The following is a 17,137-nucleotide window of genomic DNA, read 5'->3' as shown; positions in this document are numbered from 1 at the left end:
TGATCTCCTCCTCTTCTTCCTTCTCCTCCTCCACTTCCTTCTCCTCCTCCTCCTTCTCCTTCTTCTTCGTGCCAGTTCTGGGCTTGGGCTCAGGGCCTGAGCACAGTCAGGCTAGAGCTCTACCACTTAAGCCACAGCACCACTTCTGGCTTTTTTCCCCCTACATATGTGGTACTGAGGAATTGAACCCAGATCTTCACACATGCTAGGCAAACACTATACCACTAGTCCAAACTCCAGGCCCCACGATCTTCTTTTTTTTAAATATAATTTAAAAATTATCTTGCTGTCCAGCAGTAGCTCAGTGGTACAGAACAGCAAGCACCAGGGTACAGAGTTCAAAGCCCCAGTACTATAAAAAAATTAAGTTAATCTCATATTGTTACTGTATCTGACTTTGTTACCTGGTATACTGTATATACATTTATTTGTTTATTTGAAATAGGAAAGGGAAGGGAGGAAAACAAGATGATCGGGAGGGGCTGAGGGGAAGGAAACGGGGACAAAAACATGAGAAGGGCTATCAATGTGTGAGAAGTAATGCACCTGCTACCTGATGAATGTAACTGTAACCCCTCTATACATTATCCCGACAAAATTATCTTTAAGTCCTTGTGCAAAGGAGTTTCAATTCAACACGCCAGTATATGAGTTGACGGCACATTCATCTCTTTTTTTTTTCCTATCCTGGGGGTCTAAACTCAGGCATTCATGATCATTAGGCTTATCCTTAATAAATATTTATGGACAAAAGCGTGGGCTTTGAGCACATTGTTCAACCCTTTTGTGCTCAGTCCACATTTGCAGAATAAGAGGATTCAGGCAAACAATCGTCATGATTATAACAATGTCTTGTGCATAGATACATTTCCTCCAATTATCTACTTTCATACAGAATTAAAGTAATCACATCTCATTAATTTAGAGTAATAGGAGCATTGTGCATCTAATTCACTAAAAAGTTGAATTACACCACATGAAGAGAAATGTAATTTTATTTTTTGAATTTAATAAATGAGAGTATACATGAATAAAAGGAGATAAGTTACAGAATAGGATTTCTATGCTTATGTTTTAGCAAGTTGAATCCAAAATTTAAAATATCTGAACAATGCAGTTCTGAATTTGGATGTTCAAGGCTTTCCATGGAGCTGTTTTGTGTTGTGCTGTTCTTGGCTTTTTATATCAAAAAGGATATGTTTTATAGGCTTTGTGGAAAAGTTCTTCGGAAATTCCAGGAACAATCTAGAAGTTTCTACTTAATAGTTAGTATGAACTAAATTCTGTGTCCCTCCCCGCATTGTCCCCATAAAAAAAAAAAAATCTCTGGTGAAGCCCCTATTGTATTTGGAATTAAGACCTTTAAGAAGGTAACTGAGGCTAAATGTGGTGTGTGTGTGTGTGTGTGTGTGTGTGTGTGTGTGTGTCTCCTGGGGCTTGAACTCAGGGCCAGGGTACTGTCCCTTAGCTTCTTTGCCTAAGGCCAGTGGTCTACCACTTGAGCCACAGCTCTACTCCGGGCTTTTTGGTGGTTAGGTGGAGATAAGAGTCCCAAGGCTTTCCTGGCAGGGCTGCTTTGAACCAGGACCATTAGCTCTCAGCCTCCTAGGTGTGAGCCACTGGTGCCCAACAAGCTAAATGAGGTCGTAGGGGTTGGGGGCCTGATTTTGTGACGCCAGGCAGCTGCTGTCTCCTCACAGTGCTCAGAGAAGAGGTACTGTCAGCACACAGCAGGAAGATGTCGGCCTACAGGACAAGAGCAGGCCCCAGGGACACCTCCACTCCTGGCTGACGGACCATGGGCTATCAGCCTCCAGAACCGCAAACCAGACATTCAAATGACTGTGCTTTCAGTGTTAGCACCAAGAATTTGTGGTGAAATCATGGGTCCAAGCTTCTGCCTCAGGCTCAGGGGAGGTGGGAATACCAGGCCCCCACTGCTCTTCCTTTATCTACCTCCTCCTCCTCCTCTTCCTCCTCTCTCCTCCTCCTCTCTCCTCCTCTTCCTCCTCTCTCTCTTCCTCCTCCTCTTCCTCCCCCTCCTCCCCCTCCCCCCCCCTCCTCCACTCCCCTTTACTCCTCTCATCCTTCCCCATTTCCCCCACCCCTTCCCACCAGGCTAGTTCTGTCATTGCTCTGACAGAGGCCCCACAGAACCACTGCAGGGGAGATGTGTTTGGCACCTGAGAGGGTTTGTCTTTCAGGAGAGGGTGCGGTGGGGCACAGCACTCCCCTCACAGTGGCCAGGAGGCAGAGAGAACACCCTTGTCGTTACCAATCACCCTAGGTACTCCTCAGTCCAATCAGGTTGACCGTCAAGAACCACCACAGCTCTTGCTCTTCAGGTGTCATGACTGACCCACGGACACTGGAGTGGCTGTCAAGGCCAAATCCAAGCAGCCAACACGTCACATTGGTGTGTTTCCCTTTAATCCTTTGAAAACGGCCATGTCAAGAAGGAATCAAAGGTTAGCACCGTCCCAGTCCGGTTAATATCAGGGTAATAGTGGCTCTGGAGAGCTCTGACTGAGTCCCTGAGGACGGAACAAGTCCTCTTAGCTCACCTTGTGCTCCAGGGGCGGGAATGCTGAGCCATGGATCATGGGATGTCTGGCCATGTGCAATGAGGGAGGCAAGGAGCCCTGAGCACTTTTCTTCCTTTTCCTGGGGCCACGAGGACAGACTCATTTATCCTTAACCCTTTGAAAACTGTCAGCAACGCTTCAAGCAGAAAATGTATCTTCACAGCCAGGCCAGAGATCGTCATCGCCTTGGGACACGGGCTTGTGTCAGGTGACTACCACTGAGTCCGGCTATGGATCAGCTTCCTGTGAGGAAAACACTGACGTATTTCTCATCAACTGCATTATCTTAAAGCACAGCATTCAAAACTAGACAATCAATGACTCATTTTGTGAAATGCTCCTCCTTTATTTCTATGGTTTGCGCATTTCCCCACAAAATCCTTATGTTGGGAGAATGATTCCTCAGTCCCCATGTTGACGGTAGTTTGGTGGCAGAGCTTTGGGGAGGTGAACAGGATTGGTGGGTTCCCGAGGGGGGAGCCCGAGCTAGTACCAGTGGCTTTGTTTGGCGGGGCTGCGGCCTTGGCACTGAGACGTGGCTCTCACTCAGTGCTAGCACCGAGGACTGCCAGCTCCAGTGCCCAGTCTGTGGCATTACGCCGTGGCAAAGCAAAGCAAGCCAAGATGCGTATGCGGCTTGACAGTTTTGTGTGAAGTGCAGTGACAGGGAGCACTGCACCCCCAGGCACTGGGGGCCCCTGTGGAGGGTGCCCCCGCATACCTTCTTACAGGAAGGAGGCAGTCCAAGCTGGGGAAGTAAGGGGAGCATTCTGCACCTCTGCTGCCAGTCAGGACCACGTCGGACCCATTTACACCAGACCTGCTAGCAGTCATCAAGGCTGCCCCGTCCAGCCTTCTGCCTGGACCACAGCAGTGCACGAAGGCAACGGCTCCCGGGACAGTCCTCTTAGGACGACTGAAGACATCTGTCTGTACACGTGGTTCTCAAAGGTAGGGAGCTTCTAAGGGACGTAGGAGATCACCCACAAAAGGCCTGGGCCCATGTCCCCGCCTCTCCAGCCCTCCCCTTCCTAGCCGCCTCCTCCGCTCGGGCTCTTCTCCACCCACCGGCACCACCAACAAACCCGGGGTGCAAGCAGGAGGACGAACTGACCACACAAACAGGAAGTGCAGCTCTCTCGGGTAGTCCTCTGTTCTACCACTAGCTCCCACTCAGGAAGTCTCTTTGGGAGGATTAAAAAAGGAATAGGAAGTCGTTACCATCCAGACAAGAGGGGCAGAGGTAAAGTTAGGAAAATAAGGGAATGAGGAGGGACCTACTTCATAGCATCTTCCGGACATACTGTTCCTCTAAATCCTCCCGACTTCATTTCATAAGCAATTGCAAAACTTTCCCCAAGGCAAAATTCTGCTGGAGTGAATTCTGGGCCTGGACGCTGAATCCCGGCCCCGGGGTTTCTGCTGGCCCCTTCTGTTCACAGGGGGCCTCTCAAGGGGCTTATTCCAGCCACCACCCTCAAGAGGGGCGACGCTTCTGATTTGTGACTCCTTCACTATCTTCCCCTCTACCCTCCCAGAGGCCTGTGATGCTGTTACCAAGGAAACCTACAGACCACAGAGGCTTTGGAGACAAAGGGTTCTGACCAGCAAGGCTGGCGGGAGCTGGAATGACAATCCCCATTATTTAGATATCTGTCAGCAACCACCGGCAAATGTTCAGGAGGTAGAATCCGGGGTTTGAGGCCAGCACAGGCCACAGTGGGCACAGTATGTATGTCAAGTTAGTAAACAGTTATTAATGAATGTTAATGAACATGTAGCATGGTATGTTAATGAGCATATTTCCTTGTTATTAGAGGAAAGAGCAAAAAAGGGGGCTGTGTTCTATGCTACACAAGAAAGAGTGACTTTTGTCATGCAACTATAAGCGGAGACTTGAAGCCATTCTGAAAATTTCTGGAAAATACCAAAGAACATAAACCCTGACTGAAATATCCGAAGAATCCCTTCACTTCTCAAGTGACTGCAGCATGGCAGTGACACAGTCCAGGGGAGAGTTTCGAAGGATATGTCACCTTGAAGGGCCTGGACTCTTGGCCTCCAATAAAGAAGCAGTGGATGTCTCATGCCAGGAGAAAGAGAAGCAGTGAACGATGCTCTTGGCCTGCTCTGTATCATGCCAGGTATCTGGTAGTTTGATCTAATTAGTTATTATCATGTTAAAACAAAATCCACTTTTTTTTTGAAGACAACAAAGCTTTTTTCCCTTTGTCTTGTTTTTGTTTCTACTATACATAGTTCAGGTACCTGGAACTCACTAGATGGCTCAGGTTGGCACTGATTTTAAGATTCTCCTGTCTTTACCCTCTCGAGTGCTGGGATTACAGGTGAGGATGACCATAACTAGCAAAAATGAGTTATTTTTTAAACAGTCTCTGCCTGTTTCTGGCATTTCTGTACAATGGAAGGAAGCAGCGATGGTCCTTTGACAGAATTGAAGGGTTCCCGGAAGGAAGAAAGGGAAGATGCCTTGCAAATTGCACTGCACTAAATACCAGGCCTCTTCCTCCTTTCAACAGAGATCCAGAGAAGCGACTTTGTTTCTAGAAACAAAACTATCATGTTAATAAAGGTAGCGTTTTCTGAGATGAATTTCCCTAAATTATAATGGAAGGAAAACCTCCTATATTTACCTCAGAATCAGGGCCAGCCTGGTAATTATGGCCAGTGCAGCTGTGCCTGGACAAGTCAGCACTCCTGGCTTCCAGATTGCTAATGGAGCCCGCAGCAGGCACTCAGCACACGAGGGAGGGACGGCACGGTCCTAGAGAAGCTTACGTGCTGGACCAGGAAACACCGGCTGGGGAAGACCAGGGACCGAAGCTGCGGAGAAGGAAAGCAGGAGTGAGAGCACAGCCCCTGGAGGAAGGACTCCCAGGCTGCTGACACGGGGCTAGGCTACAGCTTTCCTCACATGTGTACACAACAGGGCAGAAGACCACTGAGGAACAAACCCCTTCAACAGCTAGATTATGCTGTAACTAGCTGAGCAGGGTTTTAAGTTTACGACTCCTATCTGGATTTTGAAGGTTGCATTCAAAAAGAATGTAAGGTGGGACCAGGAGTTTGGCCTAGTGGTAGAGTGCTTGCCTAGCATGCAGACGATTCCTTGGTACCACATACAGAAGTGGTGCTGTGGCTCAGTGGTAGAGCTCTAGCCTTGGGAAAATCCAAGGAAAGTGCTCAGGCCTTGAGCTCAAGCCTAGGACTGCCCCCCCCCCCCCCAAAAAAAGAATGTAAGGTAGGTCATTCGTTTATATCATCAATAATTTTTATACTAATTATGTGTAGGATCTGTAATATATGAATACACAAGTTAAATAATTTTCCCTGCTTTAAACTTTAAATCACATACAAGAGTCACCGCTGTTCTTTATGTCAATTGTCAGCTAGTGTCAGATGACTGAAGTCAGTCTCCCTCTCCTGACTGGTCCCCACAGCCACCGCTCGGGCCATTAGCACAGCACCTTCCACGTGCTGGACTTCTGCCTCCCTCCTGCTGGACTCCTCACTGGCCCACAGGTAGAGAAAAGGAAAACCTTCCACTTACTGTGGAGAAGCAGCCTTGCACAAGTCCCTCCATGCCCCTGGGTGCGGTTCCCACACGGGCTGTCTCCCACACGGGCTGGCTCTCTTCTCCCACCTGCCCTTCCTGTGCGGGGACTCCCCGTCTACCCTTCGCAAGGGGCCGCATCAAAGCCCTCCCCGCCCTGCTCACAGCTTAGGTCACAGCTCCTCCATCCCACTGGTTACCTCTGGTTCTCTTCCTGCACTTGGAGTTTCCTTCCTGCCCATGGAATGAGGCTCTTGTGGGTGACAGAGCTGGCCAGGCAGAAGGAATGAGGCAGCAAGGGGCTGGAAATGTCAAGATGCCAGTAGGGCTAGCAGGAAGCGGGGCTGGTGAGGTTGTGAGGGTCAACGGAAAGCTCTGCAGGTTTGCATGGCACAGAGCGGGGCTCCTAGTCTCTGGGCGAGGCTCGGTTGTGGGCTGGAAGTATGGAAAGAGCTCTGTATCCTTCTGACGGTTCTGGCACCTCTTGCCTCGGCACATCTGTAAGCATGCTAACCTCCTGCCCCAGGGGAGATGGGGCGAGCCAGGCCTTGAGGACAGGATCAGGGCCATCAGGTGTGAGTGAAGAAAACACAGCCTGTTCTTCTTGGGACTAAAATGACAGTGTCAAGAGGGTGCCAGGAAAAGGTGAAGAAGACTCTAAACAATGTGACATGGCTTTGACTGCTGGCCTTGTGTTTCTGGAGATGAAAATAACAATTTTCAGAGCTTTATTCAAAATAGTTTTCTTCTTTTATTCCTCCAACTTGGAGCTGGTCACCTCTTGTGCTCTAGGGACACATCCTCAGGTGGCAGATATGCATGCCCAAGGTCTTCTTCCGACATGAAACTAGAAAAAAAAAAGTCAATGTTTTCAATGTATTGTTAACTTCTGTTCATGTTTCGGTGGGTAGTTGGAAACTATAACCAAAACCCCACATGCTGACTGGCTCCATGTGACAAGCGCCAAGGGGATGGACAGCATCTGCATTTTCCCCAGTGTGCGTGTTTAGAGCCTTCTGAATGATGGACTAAACACTCATGCACGAGTGCAGGCTTAAAATGTTATACCACACGCCAACATACACGTGTTTGTAAGAAGACAACCAGGGTCTTCTCTGTGACCGCCCCCCTGTGAATTCACCTTGCTCATCTGGAGAAGGAAGGCATTTTTGCGGGGCTATCTTTTGCCAAAGTGCCATTTTTCAGTCACTTGAAGCTGTGTCTGTACTCTAGAACTCGGGGGTCCCAGACACCGGGCCACTACACTGCGGTGCCACATGGGCAAGGCCTGGAGCCTGTCGATGTCTCACGCTGGCTGCATGACACACAACATCCCGAGGTTGTGTCACAGCGGTGTCCACACAGGATACCTTAGTCTGTACACCAGGGTGCAAAAGAATGTGACCTTTGCCCCAGAGGGTGGAGTGAGTCCCATCCAACTGCTGCACTCCTCCACCAGCCCAGTACAGACGAGAGCTGTCTGCCCTGCCCTTGGCAGAAGACTCTCTTCCAGGGGAAGCAATCTCATTCCACTTCCTACAGACCAGGAGACAGGTCAGAAGGGGGTCAGCCGCCTCAAGCTCATAAAACCCCAGCAGCAGACCAAATGCATTATTACCACAAGTCCTGAATTTACCCCTGCCAGCACATTGGAGATGAAAAGTTTTCCACAATAGACTTATTATCTTTAACTCTGTAAACTTTCTCACATTCACGTCAGTGTGTCTGGTCCCAATTCTGGAAGGCAGGGCCAAGCAGGGCTTTCTTCTTGGAAAGCCAGTGCCAATATTCATAAAATGTTGACAATTGGGTGATCTAATAAAAAGATAAATTAGGATTCTAAAGTCTTTGGTTTGAGTATGTTCCTATAGAGATTTCTTACCAGGATACACTATTTTTTGAAAAAAATTACATTTAAATCCGAAGATTCTGTCTAGACATGGAAAGACTTTATTACAATTGAAATGCACGGTTTTGTTCTCAATGTTGATTAGCTCTTTACTTTTAAAGCATTTATAACATCTATGTACTCACTCAGAAAAAACGTGGGGAGTGAAAATGCTAAAACAAAATGTCTAGGAAAGGGACAGGAAGAAAACAGTACCGCATCTTTGCTTAAATCTAACCACTTAGAGAGGATGAAACCACAGCAGGAAACCACTTCACATAAGCCTGTGACATTTGCTGTAGCTCCCCTGTGGGTACACAAAAGGTGGAGCTTTTTTCTCCGATCTTCATGCATACTAGCTAGTGTATTTGGACCACGAGTGGCGGTTTACACCTGTAATCTCAGTAGTCAGGAGGCAGACCAAGAGGATCAAGAGCTCATGCCAGCCTAGGCCTCATAGTAAGCCCGTCTCTTTTAGAGACGCTTGCACACTTAAGGAGTGTGCACCACGGGATGGGACACTATCCAGACGGCGTTTCATGGTCCTGTGTTTTTCTCCCTTGCCCTGCTTACATGCTGTGGAAATATTTTCCTCCAGGCAGAAACAGAATTTTGCTAGGTCACAAAAACTCAGACATGAATATTTCTAAATTGTAAACCTTATATTGGCTGGAAAGTTTTACATTCTTAATTCTATAAAGAAGATGTGCTATACAGTATTCTATTTTTGTTGTTGTTGTTGAGCTTGTGGCTTGAACTTGAGCTCTTTTGCTCAAGGCTTAGTATTCTACCACTGTGGGCCACAGTACCACTTCCAGGCTTTTGGTGGTTAGTTGGAGATAAGTCTCACAGACTTTCTTGCCAGGGCTGGCTTTGAACTGTGATCCTCAGACCTCAGCCTCCTCAGGAGAGAGGACTGCCGCCAGCAGAGGCCAGCGGCTCCACTTTTTCTGTTTGTGGCTGTCTTGCTGTATACCCCAGGCTGCCTGAGTCTAAGCTCTGGTGTCACAGGTATGGTCCACTTCACCCAATTTATACTGCATCTCTAACTCACGTCACTGCATTATGCAAATAGTTTATTTTATTTTTAAACATTCTGTTGAACAAATTAGGAACAATTTTCCCATTAACTGAACAAGCATGTTAGAAATATTTATTATGGGGCTGGGAGTTTGGCCTAGTGGTAGAGTGCTTGCCTAGCAGGCATGAAGACCTGGATTCGATTCCTCGGTACCACATACATAGAAAAAAAAAAGCCAGAAGTGGTGCTGAGGCTCAAGCGGTAGAGCTCTAGCCTTGAGAAAGTCCAAGGACAGTGCTCAGGCCCTGATATCAAGCCCAGGACTGGCAAAAAAAAAAAATATTTATTATGCAAGTAATACTGTCCTTCATGTCTTTATGTTTTTCCTTTTAGCAAAAGAAACTGAGAATGTTCACTGCCATACAGCCAGCATACTGCATAGGAAAAGCTACATCTACTGCTTGTTTTATTTTCAATTTAAAATAAGCTTGTTCTGTAACACGGATGAATGTTGAAAACATGCTAAGTGAAGGAAGTCAATTACAAAAGACTGTCTAGTTTATGATGCTTGTTACTGGCATGCTGGCATCTCCAGAAAAGCATGAAAGTAGAGAAAAGGTCATTATGGCTGCCTGAGCTGAGGATGGGAGGATATTGGAAGGGAAGCTGGCCGGTAACTCCCCAAAATACAGAAGAGCAGCTCTATTGCATTTATACTACAGAATCCTGACAATTTACAAAAAGCTCCCAATATAGACTCAGGCCCAGTAAAAGTCTACAAGTCTACAGGTTTAAATAGAGTAAGAATTATCAGGGAGGGTTGGGAATGTAGCTTAGTGAAGAGTGCTTGTCTAGCATGCATGAACCGCTGGGTTTGATTACTCAGTACCTCATACACAGAAAAGACTGGCAGTGGTGCTGGGCTAGTCTTGGCGAAAGCAGCTCAGGTACAGTGTCCAGGCCCTGAGTTCTAGCCTCAGTACTGGCAACACAAGAAAAAGAAAGAAATACCACGGGCTAGAGAAAGGGAGCACTTCCTCAGATATACGTATTATACATTTCAGGGATTTCTTTTTTTGCTGGTTCTGGAGCTTGAATTCGGGACCTGGGCATTGTCTCTAGGCCTCTTGGCGCTCAAAGATAGTGCTCTACTACTTTAGCCACAGCACTGCTTCTGGCTTTATCTGAGTAGTTTATTGAAGATCAAGAGTTTCCTAGACTTACTCTGCCTGGGAAACTTCAAAACTGTGATCTTCATATCCTGGTCTCCGGTGTAGCTAGAATTATAGTCATGAGTCACTAGTGCCTAGCTTAAATATTTTTACCAGCACACATTCATAGTACAAGGAGGTTTCACTGTGGTAATTCCACAGCTGCACATAGTATGTTTTGAGCAAGCTCACCTCTGTTACATTTCCTCATTCCTCTCTGCTCCTCCTTCACAGATAGGATTTGGTGAGTTTCATTAGCTACCTTTAATTCTCTTCATGCCCAGAGAATCTCCTCCTCCTCCTCCTCCTCCTCCTCCTCCTCCTCCTCCTCCTCCTCCTCCTCCTCCCACTCACACCCTTTTGCACTCCTGTCCTGTTGTCGTTTTCATCGCTGTCATCCATCATCTTAGGTCTAGAGTCCACATAGGAACACGTGATCTGTGGCTTTTTGAGCCTGGCTTATCTTGTTCAACATTATGATCTCCAGTTCCATCCATTTTACTGCAAACAAACATCGCATTCTTTAGAGCTGAGTTATACACGTTTTGTCCATCCATTCACTGATTGTTGAACACCTGAGCTGATTCCACAGCTTGGCAACTGAATAGTTCTATGCTAAAAAAGTTTATGAGACCAGTGCAACTTTGGCATCAATACGAACAAGGATATTACAAAAAAGAAAAATTCTTTTTTAAACATATGGATGTATATTTTTATAAAGATTAGCAAATCAGTAAGATTAATATATAAAAAACAACATCACAAAATTTTGGGCTCATTCTAGGTGCAGCACATTAACATTATAAAATGAGGAAATACTGTAATTATATCATTATTGATAAAGGGAAAAGATTTAAATCCATTTATGATTTAAAAAAAAATCCTCTTAGCAGAGTGGTGGCTCACACCTGTAATCCTAGGTACTCAGGAGGCTGGGATCTAAGGATCACAGTTGAGACCAGCCCTGGCAATACAATACAATTTATCTACAATTAATCACTAGAATAAGGGAAGTGGGGCTGTGGCTCAAGGGTAGGGAAGTAGCCTTAAGCTGAAGAGCTCAGGGACAGCACCCAGGCCAAAGTTCAAGCCCCATGACAATATCAAATCAAAACAAATCAATACACGCACGCGCACACACACACACACACACACAAAACAACCAAAAAAAGCCCTTTTAGACAACTGGGAATAAAGTGTTATTTCATTATCACAATAAAGAGGGCTTTTTTTTTTTTTTTGGCTGGTCCTGGGGCTTGAACTCAAGGCCCGAGCACTGTCCTTGGACTTTCTCAAGGCTAGCGCTCTACCACTTGAGCCACAGCACCACTTCTGGCTTTTGTGCGTGTATGTGGTATTGAGGAATCAAACCCATGGCTTCATGCATTCTACCACTAGACTACGCTCCAGGCCCCAACAAATAGGGGTTTTTAAAGGCAGGAATGGACTTATTATTACATTGGAGGAATGTAAAATTTTAATAGTGAAATGCTAATGTCTTTTTATTTGAAACTAGGATGGTGAATGGTGATATGTCACTACATGGATTCAGTATCCTTTAAACCAGCAGTCATAACCAGAGCAACAAAGTTATATTTGGTGAGGCAATAAAGTTGCTAATATCTGTGGATAAAATGATCAGAACTAAGAAGTCAATACAGTTTAGGGAAGTTGCTAGAAACAAAATTGTTTAAAAAAATTTATTGTATTTCTATGCACTAGAAACAGCTGGGAAGGAAAATATTAGATATATTTTATAAGAACAGAAAGTGTCAAACATTAAAGACTCTAAAAAATTCACAAGGACTATGTGGAGAAAATGTCATACTACTGCTGAGAAAATTTTAAGATGATCTCATTATGTGGGGGATATACCGTGTGCATGGAGCTGAAATGAGTTAGAAGTCATTATACATGTACAATTCTCAAACTGATCTAGAAAGGCAATGCTATCTCAAGAAAAACTGTATCAGGGTTTCCTGATTACAGGCTGATTCTAGAACTTGTACGGAAACATGACAGCCAAGAGCCAAGACAATGTTTAATGAAAAGAACAGGAGGATTTCCTGCACTAGACGTCAAAACTTGGTGTAAGGCTTCAGCAATCAGGGCAGTGTTTATGAACAATAGATAAGTAGGCCAAAGAAACAGAAGCATTAGTCTGGATAGTGACACACCTCAGTTATTTATGGCAAAGGCAGCACATTGCAGAACAGGTGTGTATGTGTATGTATTTCTATAAAACACGCTACTCAGTAGGGTAGAGTAGTAACACGAAGCATATGAATGGAGCCTCACCCTGAAACTAGACCCAAAAGTTTATGCTAGGTACATTGTCTCTCTCCTGTGAAGGAGCAAAGAATTGGACCTGGGAAAACTGCAAGAAAAGGATCTTGGGTAGAGGAACTGTTTCAAATAGACTATAAAAGAAAGGCATTATTTCCATAAAGGGAAAGATAATTAGACGATATTAAAATTTAAAACACTAGCTCAACATTTAATTAAAAATACAGCAAAAGGCAAGTATGAAGTGATAGTGCTTTTAAAAAGGCAAAAAGAGTTTATATCCCAAACATATTCATAGTTCCTCCAAAGAATTAAGAGACAATTTAACAACAACAAAAACAGAGCAAGAGACTTGAAGATATCTCAAAAACAGGACATCCAGATAATCTGCAAGTACATGAAAAGATGGTCATTTCCACTAGGGATGGGAAAAATGTGACTGAAGAAATAACATACAATTTCATACTAACAGAAGCTTAGGATAAAAACGTAAAATGACTCAGGCACGTAGGAAACCTGGCATGATTTGCTCGTGTGTGTGCATGCACCTCTGCAGTCACAGTTCCACCCCTGGGTGGAGATCCAGCTTTCAGGTATGATCGTATCTTCATAGGCACTCTAGCTAAGACAAGGTAGCCTGTGATGCTGAAGGTCCGGCGGCAGCGTTGATCACCCAGCAAGGAGTGGACCAGAGGGCAGGGATGGGGGAGGGGAGCGTTACAAAGGTGGTCATCAAGTCACATGCTCGTGCTGTGCTCCTTCTTACACAAGAATGTTACAATCAAGCGATCATCATCATCCATTAGTCAAGGGAAACAGGCGATGGAGAATGCCAGTGTTGCCCAAATTGCCAGCTGCAGGGGGCGGCCTGGCTCCCAGGAAGGAATATAGGACACAGACAGGGGTTGTGTAAGGAGAACTCCCCAGAGCACGCTGCAGGGGGTCTGAGGGTGACACCGCGCATGGGTGGGGCCCTCGGCTGAAGTCCCAGCACAAGGCGCAGAGCACACATTCCAACCTGGAGCCAGGTGGCCCGGCTGGGATCTTTGTACTGGTGCTGGGAAGACAGGGTGATGGATGCACAGGTGACTGTGGCCTGGGTGGTATGTGCTGACATTCCTCTTCTGTCCCCCAGCCCTAGGAGAGCATTGTCCTTTGCTTTACTTCTTATGTGTGAGCACTTCTGGACTGTTCCCCTCTGCTACCCTGTGTTGGACTTGCTTTGAGGTGTCAACGTTTAATGCAACGCTCCCTTGCCGGTGGACTGACAAGCTTCACTTCACAGGGCAGCCAATGTATGGGCGTCCTTGTTTTTCACATGAGAACACTGAGGTGTGCAGAGCTACCCAGTCCTGTCCGTCCTGTTGTACAAATAGTGCCCAAGATGGAACTCACTTCTGGGGACATGGCTCCTCAGGCAGGGCTCCCTTCTCTGGGTGTGTGCAGGACGCTGATGTCCGTGTCAGGCGAAAACAGTCTCACCCAGGAGTAAGACGTGTGACTGCAAAAGTGACACAGTGTGATGCAGTCTGCAGTTCAGACGGGACTGGGACATCCTCAGTCAGCCGTTCTCAAACCTGACGGCTGGCCAGGCTCTGGAGACAGAAACTGCAAGGGCAGCGGCCTTGCCAGGATTCCGAGTCTCTGCATCTTGAGCTGAAGGGCTGTAGCTAGCACCAAGTGTGTCCCCAGCAATGTTCAGCTCTAGGCGGCTTCAAGCACCTTTCCTCTTTACCTCTCACCCTTGAGGGCTGGCATGTGGTAAGTGTGCTTCATGGCACAATCATAGCATCTCAGCAGAAGGCCTCAGGCCAAGCTTTTCACTCAAATGTCAACGGCACTTTTTTTTTTTTTTTTTTTTTTTTAATGGAAGACTGGGTCTGTTAATTGACTTCATTTTAAATGATTTCTAATTTTTTTCTCATGGTTCTGGAGACTGCTGTGTGCTTGCCCATCAAGTGATCCCGGATGATCCTCAAGCCCACGACAGTGCTTATTTTATTACTGTTTTTGTGCCATACCTGGGCCTGAACTCAGGGCTTCAAGCTCTTACTTTTTTTTAACTTCCACTAAGGGCTGCCCACTCTATCACTTATGCCACAACTCCACTTCCGGCTTTTTGCTGATTAATTAGAGATAAGAGTCTCATGGACTTTCCTATCCAAACTGGCTTCAAACCACAATCCTCAGATCTCAGTCTTCTAATTAGCTGAGATGACAGCTCGGGAGGCCTGAGCCTCCTGCACCTGGCATGAGCACATTTAATATGCTGAAACTGCACTTCCCCCCTCTAGAGGCGGCACAGACTTCTGGAGAGCTGAGGGGGCAGGGGGATTTCTGGAAAGAAGGAAGAAGAGGCAAGACTGGAAAAAGAAGCCAAAGACTCACAGACCCACAATTCCACTAAGTCCTAATAGTTACAAATGACTTTCAGAATATAAATGGTCCATTTTTCACTCAACCTGTCACATGCATAAACATAACGTAAAGCAATTCTCCCACATGTTAAAAGGTTTTCAAGGTGTGATTCCCTTTTCATGCCTTCCATAAAACATTCATTTTCTTTGCATTCCATGTAGATTACTTGTTTATGGATTTAAGATTAGTATCTTTAAATTTTCCCCAGCATCATCTTCAGTTATAAAATGCATCATAACACAGATGTCTTGCTGGGTTGGTAAGATTAGTTTTTGTTTAAACAAAAAAACATCTATGGAGCCAGGAGTTTGGCCTAGTGGTAGAATGCTTGTTTAGCATCAAGGAAGCCTTGAGAAAGCTCAAGGATAGTGCTCAAACCTTGGGTTCAAGTCCCAGGACTGGCAAAACCAAACCAAACCAAAACAACCAAAAAAACCCCTATGACTAAGTAGCTAAATTGCTACTTTCTGCTGTAACTTTTCTTCCTGAAAACTCCATTAGGTAGACCTAATAGAGTTAGGTAACCTAAATACTCCACTTATGAAGAAAGTGGAGTAGAAAGGTCTGCTTCTATCAGGTAAAGCAGTGTGTGTGTATATATGGAAATCACGTTTCTGATTTGACTTGTAGACTACTAAGGGCATAAATTATCCAGTGAAGTTCACTAGTTGTGTATCTATCATGTCCTTTTAGTTTTTGTTTAAAGAACATCCTTTGAATCGACTGACCTACTAAAAAAAGTTGTAAGACAATTTCAAGATTTGATTAATGCACTAAACTGTGGAATTCTGGGGTGGTTAGAAAATTAAATGATGTAATGGTCATTAAATAGGTGGGCAACACTGGCTCATGCCTATAATCCTAGGTACTCAGGAAGCTGAGATCCAAAGACCGACAAGAGCAGAAAAGTCCATGAGCGGGGCCGGGAGTTTGGCCTAGTGGTTAAAGGGCTTGCCTAGCATGCATGAAGACCCGGGTTCGATTCCTCAGTACCACATATATAGAAAAAAGCTGGAAGTGGTGCTGAGGCTCAAGTGGTAGAGCTCTAGCCTTGAGAAAGTCCAAGGACAGTGCTCAGGCCCTGAGCTCAAGCGCAGGACTGGCAAAAAAAAAAAAAAGTCCATGAGCTTCTTATCTCCAATTAATCACCGAAAAAGCTAATATTATGCATAAAAGTAATATAGTATATATTTAGTATAAATACAGTGTTTACTTATACGAAATATATATTATATTATGAAACATTAGATCATACCATCGTAATATTTGATGTACTTGTGTCATTTTTTCAACAGATTTCTTTATTCAATTTTCATACAAACTATCTATTCCAACTATATTCATCCTCTTTCAAATGGTATTTTTAATGAATTAAAAAAGCAATAGTAATGACTACTTGGAGCCTTTTGTTTGTGTCTCTCTTTTGAGCCTGGGTGTTTACCAGGCTGGCCTATATAGTCCCAGCTGGCTTCAGACTTTCCGCCAGCACGGTAGGCATTTTGTATGAGAAAAGCCAGAAAACCCATCCTCATTCTCCAGTAATCCCAATCCTCTCTGCGGTGAGGCTGCAATTCCACCCGGTGGACCTCAGCACCTAAGTGCCCCTCCTGTGGTCATCAAGCTGAAGCTCTGCTCCTGCCACTGGTTCACATGTGGCTGGTGGTCTGCAAGGCCCGCACAGAGCCTAGAGAGGGGCTGAGCCGTCTGCCACCGCCATGCTGCCCTCGGCAGCCAAGCTCCGAGCTTACCAGCACAAGGGGGCAGCGAGCTGGAACACGAAGATGCCAGGGACACACATATGCTTTTCTGCAAGCCACCACACTGCAACTTTGGGATGGGAGACTAGGGGTCCATTGAAGAGCTTGTGTCTCCTGGCAGGGGTTCAACACCTCGGGCTCCCAGCTAAAAACCGTCCTTATGTCCCTGCACTGGGCTAGGGCTGTGGCGGAGACGGCCCAGACAAAGCCCAGCCTCCAGGACACAACTCCCTTCTTTCCCATCAAGGAAAAACAGACTCCAACTGGCAGAGAAAAACTGTGCGGTGCTGGGGAACAGACAGGAAGAACAAACGCCCAGCGGTCCTGTCTGGTCCCAGTCCTGTGAGGTCCCGGGCCTGTGAGGACCCGGGCCTGTGTGGTCCCGGTCCTGTCCGGT

The 17,137-nt window shown here is 45.9% G+C and overlaps 1 long non-coding RNA gene across 1 annotated transcript; it reads right to left on the bottom strand.

Moving 5' to 3' along the window:
• Positions 1 to 2,910: 2,910 nt before the first annotated feature.
• LOC150059425 (uncharacterized) lies at positions 2,911 to 7,002 on the bottom strand. Its single transcript, XR_016536446.1, has 3 exons — positions 6,360 to 7,002; positions 5,240 to 5,429; positions 2,911 to 5,149 (listed from the first exon to the last, which is right to left on the bottom strand). It is a non-coding gene; the product is annotated as an uncharacterized LOC150059425 (long non-coding RNA).
• Positions 7,003 to 17,137: the final 10,135 nt, after the last annotated feature.

This window comes from Megascapheus bottae, chromosome 8, assembly GCF_031878675.1.
Source record: "Megascapheus bottae isolate mThoBot1 chromosome 8, mThoBot2.hap1, whole genome shotgun sequence".
Lineage (NCBI taxonomy): Eukaryota > Metazoa > Chordata > Mammalia > Rodentia > Geomyidae > Megascapheus > Megascapheus bottae.
The sequence above is the reverse complement of the archived record's forward strand: the minus strand, read 5'-3'. Positions and strand labels throughout refer to the sequence as shown.